This window comes from Pongo pygmaeus, chromosome 6 (assembly GCF_028885625.2).
Source record: "Pongo pygmaeus isolate AG05252 chromosome 6, NHGRI_mPonPyg2-v2.0_pri, whole genome shotgun sequence".
In the NCBI taxonomy this organism is placed as follows: Eukaryota; Metazoa; Chordata; class Mammalia; order Primates; family Hominidae; genus Pongo; species Pongo pygmaeus.
This window is the reverse complement of record NC_072379.2, coordinates 52,724,082-52,733,597: the sequence shown is the minus strand read 5'-3', so window position 1 is coordinate 52,733,597 and position 9,516 is coordinate 52,724,082.

Sequence of the window (9,516 nt, the reverse complement as noted above, 5' to 3'; positions counted from 1 at the left end):
AGCCACTGTGCCTGGCCTATCTCCAGAACTTTTTAATGAACCCAAACTGAAACTCTATATCCATTAAATAATCATTCTCCATCCCCCCTTCCCCAGCCCCAGACAACCACCATTAATACTTTCTGTCTCCATTACTTTGACTACTCTAGGTATCACATATAAGTAGAATTGTATAATACTTGCCCTTTTATATCTGGCTTCTTTCACTTCACATAATACCTTCAAGTTAATCTGTGTTGCAGCATGTGTCAGAATTTCCTATCATTTTAAGGCTGAATAATATTCCATTGCACAGATTGACCACATTTTGCTTATTCATTCAACTGTCCAGGACACTTGGGTTATTTCTGCCTTTGGATTTTGTGAAAAATGCTGCTATGAACATGGGCATACAAATATCTCTTCAAGGCCCTGCTTTTGATTTCTTTGTGTACACGTCCAGAAGTGAAATTGGTGGATCAAATGGTAGTTCTACGCTTAATTTTTTGAGGACCCTCCGTACTGTTTTTCACAATGCCTGCAGCATCCTCATTTTAAGAAAAAATGTGAATGGACTGTGGGCTCTAAGCCTTGTCAGGAAATCGTTTCTGGCTAGACTTACAAAGGGAATGCTGGAAACGTGGTCATTCAAGCGTGGCCCCCACTATGTCCTCCGAATGCCCCATTCCTTGCCTCTCCTATGGGCCATTAAAGAAATCTGTGGGCACCTGCGTGTGAGGCTTCACTGGGATCCTTATGGGGGGGACTGGGGTGGAGCTTCCTCCTCGTGGGTTGGACAGTGGTTAGAAAGCAGTGTCTGGGACTAGGTCCTGGGAAAAGTCTGGCATTTGGGGACAGGGGAAGGGTTGATATTGACCCTTGTGAGTGAGACAGGCCTCTATGGACCTGGAAGGGCCAGGAGGAAGCCCAGTAGGTGGGGTGAGCCTTCCTCCTCTGGGTGGGAGCAGTGGGGGAAACCAGAGAGCTGACTTTCTCCTGGGGCTCAGGAGTTCACCTTCAGCCACAGGCCAGAGTCTCTGACTTTAAAATTGAACAACATTGTTTTGTTTTCACTGAATTTCTTTATACTAGTGCCTCTTATTTAAGACCAATGATATTGATTATTAATAAGAACAATATACGTTTTTCTTTCAAAATAAATTTGTTAAAATAGGTGAGTCTATTTAAGAAAAATGCTTAGTAAATAACTGAGGGGCAAAAGGATATGGCAAACATTGGGAAGGTGGTGCGATCATCTAGCCTGAAGTTTGGGACTGAGATATTACATGCTTTTTTCAGAGTCATGAGGTTCAAATGACAAAACGTGTGTGAAAGTGTTTCATGAGCTATAAAGCACCCTTTGGGTGTAACACAGCATCATTTTCATGACAGATACTGCAGGTGGTCCAGTAGAGTGGTGCAGGCAGGCAGTCAGGACTGGAGAGTAAGGGGGAGGTGGGGAATGAGGAGGACCAGGGTAGGCAGGAGGTTAATGGGTTTGGTGGTGAAGGGAAGACAGACCTGAATTTTTTTTTTTTTTAAAGGGTGGGGACATTGAGTGTGATCTCTCACATGGAGGGGACGCAGCAGAATCTCATCTGACAGCACACTTGGGCAGCAGCGATGGCCTGGTGGGGCAGTAGAGGTGGGATTATGGGCAAGATTGGGAAGGGTGTGCTCCTTTCTCAGAGGCCAGAGCTCGCTGGTTTGGCAGTGGTAGAGAGGAGAGAGGCTGGGCTGCCAATGGGAGTCCTCAGGGAAGCAGGAAGTGAGTGGGTGTGGGCAGGTCTGCAGTTCATTCCGGATGGAAGGAAGGCTGCCAGGGGTAGGAACCTAGGGCAGCATTCCTCACACTCTATGTGCAGAGCGTCTCCTGGGCAGAGGTTTCAGAAAGCAGATTCCTGGCCTCTCCCCTCTGCCTCTACTTCTGAATGTCTAATGGCAGGCCTGGGAACTGTGTCTGTAACATATACTCAGAGAGGATGATGCTGGAGAACAATTAGGAGATCCAATGAAGACACCAAGGGGAGCAAAAGAGACTGTCAGCACTTTGGTTGGAGCTAGAGTTCATCAAGGCATTATTCCATGTATTTCACCTGGTTTTCACTCATTTGACAGGGATCTATTGTGCTTTGGTGTGTCCAGTACTGTGGGAAACACAAATAAAGGAGGTAGAGCGGTGAGGAGAGTGAGAGTGGTGAAGGCCCAGCAGCTGTTCCAGGAGCTGTTTCTCCCTGGCAGAGGCTGGATTCATGGCTGGTGCTGGTACTGGTACTGAGGAGTGGTTTGACTTTGAGGAGCATGAATGCCTGGCCTTTGGTATCTAGAGAGATGAAGGGTACAGTTTCAGCCTGGACATTCAGTTTTCCCTGCCAAATCTAGGTAGACGATGACTTGGGTTCTTAAGTACACAAGGAGCAGTCCAGGGTCCTGGGTGTTGGATGATTTCTATAATGCCAGCTGGCATTTTTGCTCCATTAGTGTGCCACAGATGGGGGAGTCACTGGAGAGCGCCACTGAGGGCAGGCCTTATTCTGCTTCCTTTCTTGGGAAACATTGACTCCTCTGGTTTAAGCTGACAGAGATTTCTCCTGGTGTTCGTGCTAGCCATCTTCCAGATGAGATTAAAACCTAAAATGCACATTTAGTTTGTCATAAAAGTGTCTTACAAGCAACTTGTCTGCTGAGCTCTGTGTGCTGCAATCATGGTAGGAAATGGAATCTTGGGTTTCAGGCAGGGGCAAATGACATAGTTTAGAGTTAGTGTTGAGGCTTGAAGTCTGTAGGGTTACAACATTCAGTTGGATGTGATTCAGAGCAAGTTCAGACAGCCTTTCTCTCAGAAATTGATGCAAGGCTGCACTCTATTTACCGGAAGGCTTGCAGGTGGTTGACTGCTAATGTGCTCATACGGAATTCGGGCAACAACACTGCTTGCCCCCTCTAGACTGTCAGTAAGTACACACTCCAATGCTTGTCATGCTGGCTTGGTTTCCTCTGTTCTACTGAGGACTTGGTTGTCCTTCCTCAATCTTTCCCTTCATGCCACACATGGTATGACTCTTACCAACCTTCTCTTTAGCTATACCACATCAACTATTCAACTTCAGTAGCTGTTGGGCAATTGGAGACTGTCTTTTCTTTGCCTTCCTGGGAAGAGGCCATGATGGTTCCACGTCAGCAGCCCTGAGGTGAGAGAGGCCTGTTGCTTTCACCAGGGACCGTGGTACCACCATAACCTTGGTTGGTTTGATGCAACACGAGGAGGTGGATGATGGAACAGGCGCCCCTAGATTGGGTCCTCTGCTGTGGGGGAGGGGTCATTAAAAGATCTGCTTTAGGAGAATCACTCTAGGCTGGGACAGGGTCCCAGCAGAATGTGATTTCTGCTTCTAAAGGTACCCAGAGGTACCAATTTCACTCTGAAAGGAGCCACTTCTTGCTCTGCTCCAATTTGTTCTTTAGTCTTTTGGGTTGAGACAAATCTGTTCAACAGAGCCCCCTTGTGGAGAGAAACAATGTACAACTGTCTATCAAAGGCCCTGAGAAGGCCTGTAGCAAAGAAGCCCACTGCCTTTAACTCAGCATTTCCCAATATTATTAAGCCATAGAACCTCCTTTTCTAAATTTTGCTATGTACTCCTGGGGGAACTAGTGTTCCACAGAGTACCCTCTGGGAAACACTGTTCTAAGAATTTAATAATTCCAAAACCTCCCTTGCCCTTTTTAAAAACAAAAAACAAAAAACATAAAACCCTATATCTGGGGTGTATACCCTGGTGACTGGTTATCATAATCTTAAAATGAAAAAGTTAGAAGGGCCTGCCTTTCCTTTCTTTGGAAACAGAAGAAAAAAAAATGAGTACATAATTAGCGTATGCTAACTGCTGTAACAGACAACTTCCTGAATTTTGATGATCTTAAACTACATACATTTATCTCTCTATCATGTCACAGTTCAGTGCAGTTAGTGGGGAGCCCTCCCCTGTGCAGTCATTCAGGGTTTCATTCTTCTCCCACTGTGTGGCTTTGCCATGTCCAGAATGGGACTTCAAGGTCACCTTGCTGTGGTCCAGCTGGCAGATGGGGGAAGAGAGAGAGTAAAGAAGACACACCCGCTGAACTCCTTGGGCCCAGCAGTGACATAGCCAGCCCTACATACATGCTATGGTGAGACCCTCTGTGGTGCCCCACCTAGATACAGGCATGCCAGGAAAGGCAGCTTAGCCTTGTGTCCAGAAAACTGAAACATGCATGGTGAACATCTGAGTCCTCTCTGCCACTATGAGATAAGACATTGAGTTGAGGTGTCTGAATCCTAGTCTGGGTGGAGGCAGAGGGAAGGGACCCGAGAGATAGTGAAGACAGAGAGAAAGGCAGGACCGGGAGACTGGAGCAAAAGGAAAAGGACACCCAGGAGCCAGCCTAGGAGAGGCAGAGCCAAAGACTCCAGGGTCTCCATGAAGAGAAGGTGCCATCTTGAGGCTCTGAGAAGGAATTGGATGCTTTTAAAGAAGCATGGGGGTCGGCCGTGGTGGCTCACGCCTGTAATCCCAGCACTTTGGGAGGCTGAAGCAGGCAGATCATGAGGTCAGGAGTTTGAGACCAGCTGACCAACACAGTGAAACCCTGTCTCTACTAAAAATACAAAAAAAAAAAATTAGCTGAGCGTGGTGGCAGGCTCCTGTAATCCCAGCTACTCAGGAGGCTGAGGCAGGAGAATTGTTTGAACCTGGGAGGTGGAGGTTGAGGCTGAGGCAGGAGAATTGTTTGAACCTAGGAGGGGGAGGTTGCAGTGAGCCGAGATCGTGCCACTGTGCTCCAGCCCAGGTGACAGAATGAGACACTGTCTCAAAAAAAAAAAAAAAAAAAAAAAAAAGCATGGAAGGAAAGAAGGAAAAAGACATGGGTGAACACAAATTCCAGAAGCACGTAAGGGTAGCAGCTGTCTGTAGGTAACTTCCATACTAGGGAATCATTCTCGATTTCTTTATAGTATATTGAAATAATATACATTTACCTGGGGGGAAAAAAAGCATTTCTTTTGAAGTAGGAACAAGTCAGGAAAGAATTTACTTTTATTAGCTTTACTTTAGTAAAGTATTTTTGTTCCACTGGTCCAGGGCTTCTCAACTTGTATGCCACCAATGGTCTTCCCACACCTTAGGGAATGGGATGGGGTGGGAATAGAATCCCTCAACAATCTCCTCTGGCTCTGGAATCTCCTCCATTTTCCTGAATGAGTCATACCAACATCATCATTTTCTGTGTGTACCATAATGCACAAAACTCTGGGAAGCTCCACGTTAGCTCAGTATCAGTGTCTGCCAAGGTATGGGGTGGTACCCACCGTAAAACTCCACAATCAACCCATCAATTACCACATTTTATCTCTTTACATCCTGTGTTGCATAAATGCCCAAGAAGCAAGAAGCAATCCAATTAGAAATAGTTGCAGAAAATATGACAAAGGAAAAATAAAGATTGGAAAGACAACAAGGAGACAAGAGAGAGGTCGGGCTGGTACCCAAGAAGGCATGTGGAATAGACTTGAGTGAACTGAACATCCCACAGCATCAATGAGATAAAAATAAACTGGATATTCAGAAGCAGCCTATTCCTCTCACTAAAAGAGGTCCTAGAAAAAGACACCTTTCTTGGTGATCCAAACCCTCCATAACATTCTTATAGTGAATACAAACACACACTTTGTGGGACTCTTCTTCAGTGTTCTTCAGTGTACGTTCAGGGCAAAACTCCAAAGTTCAGGCTGGGAAAAGTAGTTTGGGAAGGGGTGAAGGTGGGGCCAGGAATGCATCTGTGTGAGATGATGTTCAACATCCAAGGGAATCCATAAAATGTAAATAAAAATGCAATGCTACTTTCCAGCTCTCAGATTGGCAAAGATTACAAAGACTAATTCCAAAGAGGAATAATGCCTCATACCTGTGAGGGTGTGTAGAAACTAGCATTTCTGATATTACTAAATTGATACAACATTCTCGCATAGCAGTTTGACCGTGTAAAAACACATCAAGACAAGTATGGCCTTGAGGAAGACTCTTTCTAGAAAATTCACTGAAGGAAATAATCATGGGTGTGTCCAAAGATCTACTTACAAAGATGTTCATCATTGCGTTGTTTCTAATGTCTAAAAATGAGAAAATAGGGGATTGAAGAAATTGTAGTTTACCTATGAAGTAGGATAGACACTAAAAATCATGTTGAAGAAAACAATGTAAAAATAAGCCATGTTGGATGATTTTTTACTGACATGGAAATCCATTTATAACTAAACAGATTAAACAAGCATATTACTACGCAATATAATTTTATTTATTTTTTAAAGAAAATGCACACAAGTGTACACACACACATCCTAGAATTATATACATTATGTACATTAAAATGTACTTAGTGGTTTTCTTCGTAAGGTGATATTTTGAGTAATGTACGATGCACAGTTTTTCATTTTCTCTGTTTCTTTTTCCTTGCATTTATTTTCTAAATTTTTGACACTAAGAAATAAAAATCCATTTTTATTTTTTCTTTATGATTATTTATTTTTAACTGACAAAAATTGTACACAGACAGTCCTCAATTTACAATGGTTCAACTTACGATTTTTGACTTTATGATGGTGGGAACACAAGGTGAGGTCAGTAAAAACAGGTCAGTAAAAACATTCTGTTTTTCACCTTCAGTACAGTATTTAATAAATTACTTGAGATATTCAACACTTTCTTATAAAAAGGTCTTTGTGTGAGGTGATTTTGCCCAACTCTAGGCTAATGTAAGTGCTCCGAGCACATTTAAGGCAGGCTAGGCTAAGCTATGGTAAAACTCCATTTTTAAAGTGAGGGATAGGGGCTAATCATTTTTGTACCATTCAGAGTCTCTTCAAAATGATGATAGAGAGCAGAGGAGCAAATTCTCTATACTATGCCATCCTCTCTGGGCAAGGGACATGAACCACGCTCTCCCCAGAAGCATGTCTCACATTGATGCAATGCCATCGCCTCTGTAATAGTTTGGGGTGGAATTATCCATTTCGGTTATTATACCTAATAGAAATCACAATGGTAAGAAAGTGGTTCGCTTACCATAGAAATCACTTTCAAGCAACTAACCCATCCACCATCCTCTCTGTTCTGGGACTATGTCATCTTTTCCTCTTCCATCCAACTTTAGCAGCTTCCTCCCATGGTCACATCCTGATCCTTGTCAGTTCCGGGAACTTCATAGAAAACAAACATCCCACTCTTGAACTTGGCCTCCTGTCCTCTCCAGCCATCTATTCAACACCCCTTCCATCTTCAATTGCTCTTAGAATTAATTGGGACCTTTGACCAGTTCCCCATGTGTACATTTTCTCATTATCCATCACCTGCTTCCTGTCTTTATTGTTCAGTTCAGATTTCATAAAACTAATCTTTTACATATTAAATTCCTATGCATTTTTGTCTTTCCAAAATGGAATTAGCAAGACTCCAACCCTGGATCAATCCATCCTCTACCTTCTCCTGGCGTCTGAAAATCGCCGGAGGAAATCTGCACAACTGTGTCAATTTTTAACATCATAAATTCTGGAATAACAATGCTAACTGGGATCCCAGTGGAGTACAGCAAACTTACTTCATTTTTCCAGAGAGCTCACTCTTCCCTCCCTTGCCAAGGTGCTTCCATTCCCTGTATTCTCTCTAAAAGTTGGTTCCACTTGAACCCTCCCTCAGTTTCAGCCTCATAGTGGAGCTGCCAGATGGAGCCTGCTGCTGAGCCCAGGCTCTCACTTGCCCCTATGCTCATCCTCCACTTCTTGCTCCTAACCACACTGGAGGAACTGTGCTCAGATCCCTCTCTGCTGCCTTCTTGGGGCCTCCTTCAGGTAGGAAGGCCCTCTCCTCCTTCATCTTAGTTTCTCCCCTTTATTACATCCCTTTCAGGATTCAAACACACCCTCAAGTCTTAAAACAAACAAACAAACAAACAAAAAAAAAACCAAAAAAACAAGAACAACAGATCAGCAAACAAACCCAGCATCAAAATCTATTTGAGAGCCCAGTGTCCCAGGACCTTATCCTGGAACTGGCTGAGCTCCAAGACAGGAATCCAACTGATGAAAGGCCCACTCTAGGGGATCCAGAGCAGCTGGAGGAATGCGTCCCATGGCCTCACTGCACCAGGCAGCCACTGCGGCCATGTTGCCTGGTGGAACAGCTCATCCCAGCTTTGACAAACCTGACTCATCCCACCAAAGGTGGAATGCGACTGTTCCCTTGCCAGGGTGGGGCTTATTTGTGAGTCGGGCACCTAAGGAGAGTTTCCAGGATAATTCTGGAGAGGAGTATTGGAAAGGGTGAGAGAAGTCTGAAGGTCTCCTAGAAAAGGACCAGAAGCATCTTCCTGGGTAGGAGACACACTCGGGTTTTACACTAGTGGGACAACAGCCATCTTTTTTTTTTTTTTTATTTTTTTTATTATTTTTTTCTTTTTATTATTATTATTATTATTATTATTATACTTTAGGCTCTATGGTACATGTGCGCAACGTGCAGGTAAGTTACATATGTATACATGTGCCATGCTGGTGCACTGCACCCACCAACTCGTCATCTAGCATTAGGTATATCTCCCATTGCTATCCCTCCCCCCTCCCCTCACCCCACAACAGTCCCCGAAGTGTGATGTTCCCCTTCCTGTGTCCATGTGTTCTCATTGTTCAATTCCCACCTATAAGTGAGAATATGCGGTGTTTGGTTTTTTGTTCTTGCGATAGTTTACTGAGAATGATGATTTCCAATTTCATCCATGTCCCTACAAAGGACGTGAACTCATCATTTTTTATGGCTGCATAGTATTCCATGGTGTATATGTGTCACATTTTCTTAATCCAGTCTATCATTGTTGGACATTTGGGTTGGTTTCAAGTCTTTGCTATTGTGAATAATGCGGAAATAAACATACGTGTGCATGTGTCTTTATAGCAGCATGATTTATAGTCCTTTGGGTATATACCCAGTAATGGGATGGCTGGGTCGAATGGAATTTCTAGTTCTAGATCCCTGAGGAATCGCCACACTGACTTCCACAAGGGTTGAACTAGTTTACAGTCCCACCAACAGTGTAAAAGTGTTCCTATTTCTCCACATCCTCTCCAGCACCTGTTGTTTCCTGACTTTTTAATGATTGCCATTCTAACTGGTGTGAGATGGTATCTCATTGTGGTTTTGATTTGCGTTTCTCTGATGGCCAGTGATGGTGAACATTTTTTCATGTGTTTTTTGGCTGCATAAATATCTTCTTTTGAGAAGTGTCTGTTCATGTCCTTCGCCCACTTTTTGATGGGGTTGTTTGTTTTTTTCTTGTAAATTTGTTGGAGTTCATTGTAGATTCTGGATATTAGCCCTTTGTTAGATGAGTAGGTTGCGAAAATTTTCTCCCATTTTGTAGGTTGCCTGTTCACTCTGATGGTAGTTTCTTTTGCTGTGCAGAAACTCTTTAGTTTAATTAGATCCCATTTGTCAATTTTGGCTTTTG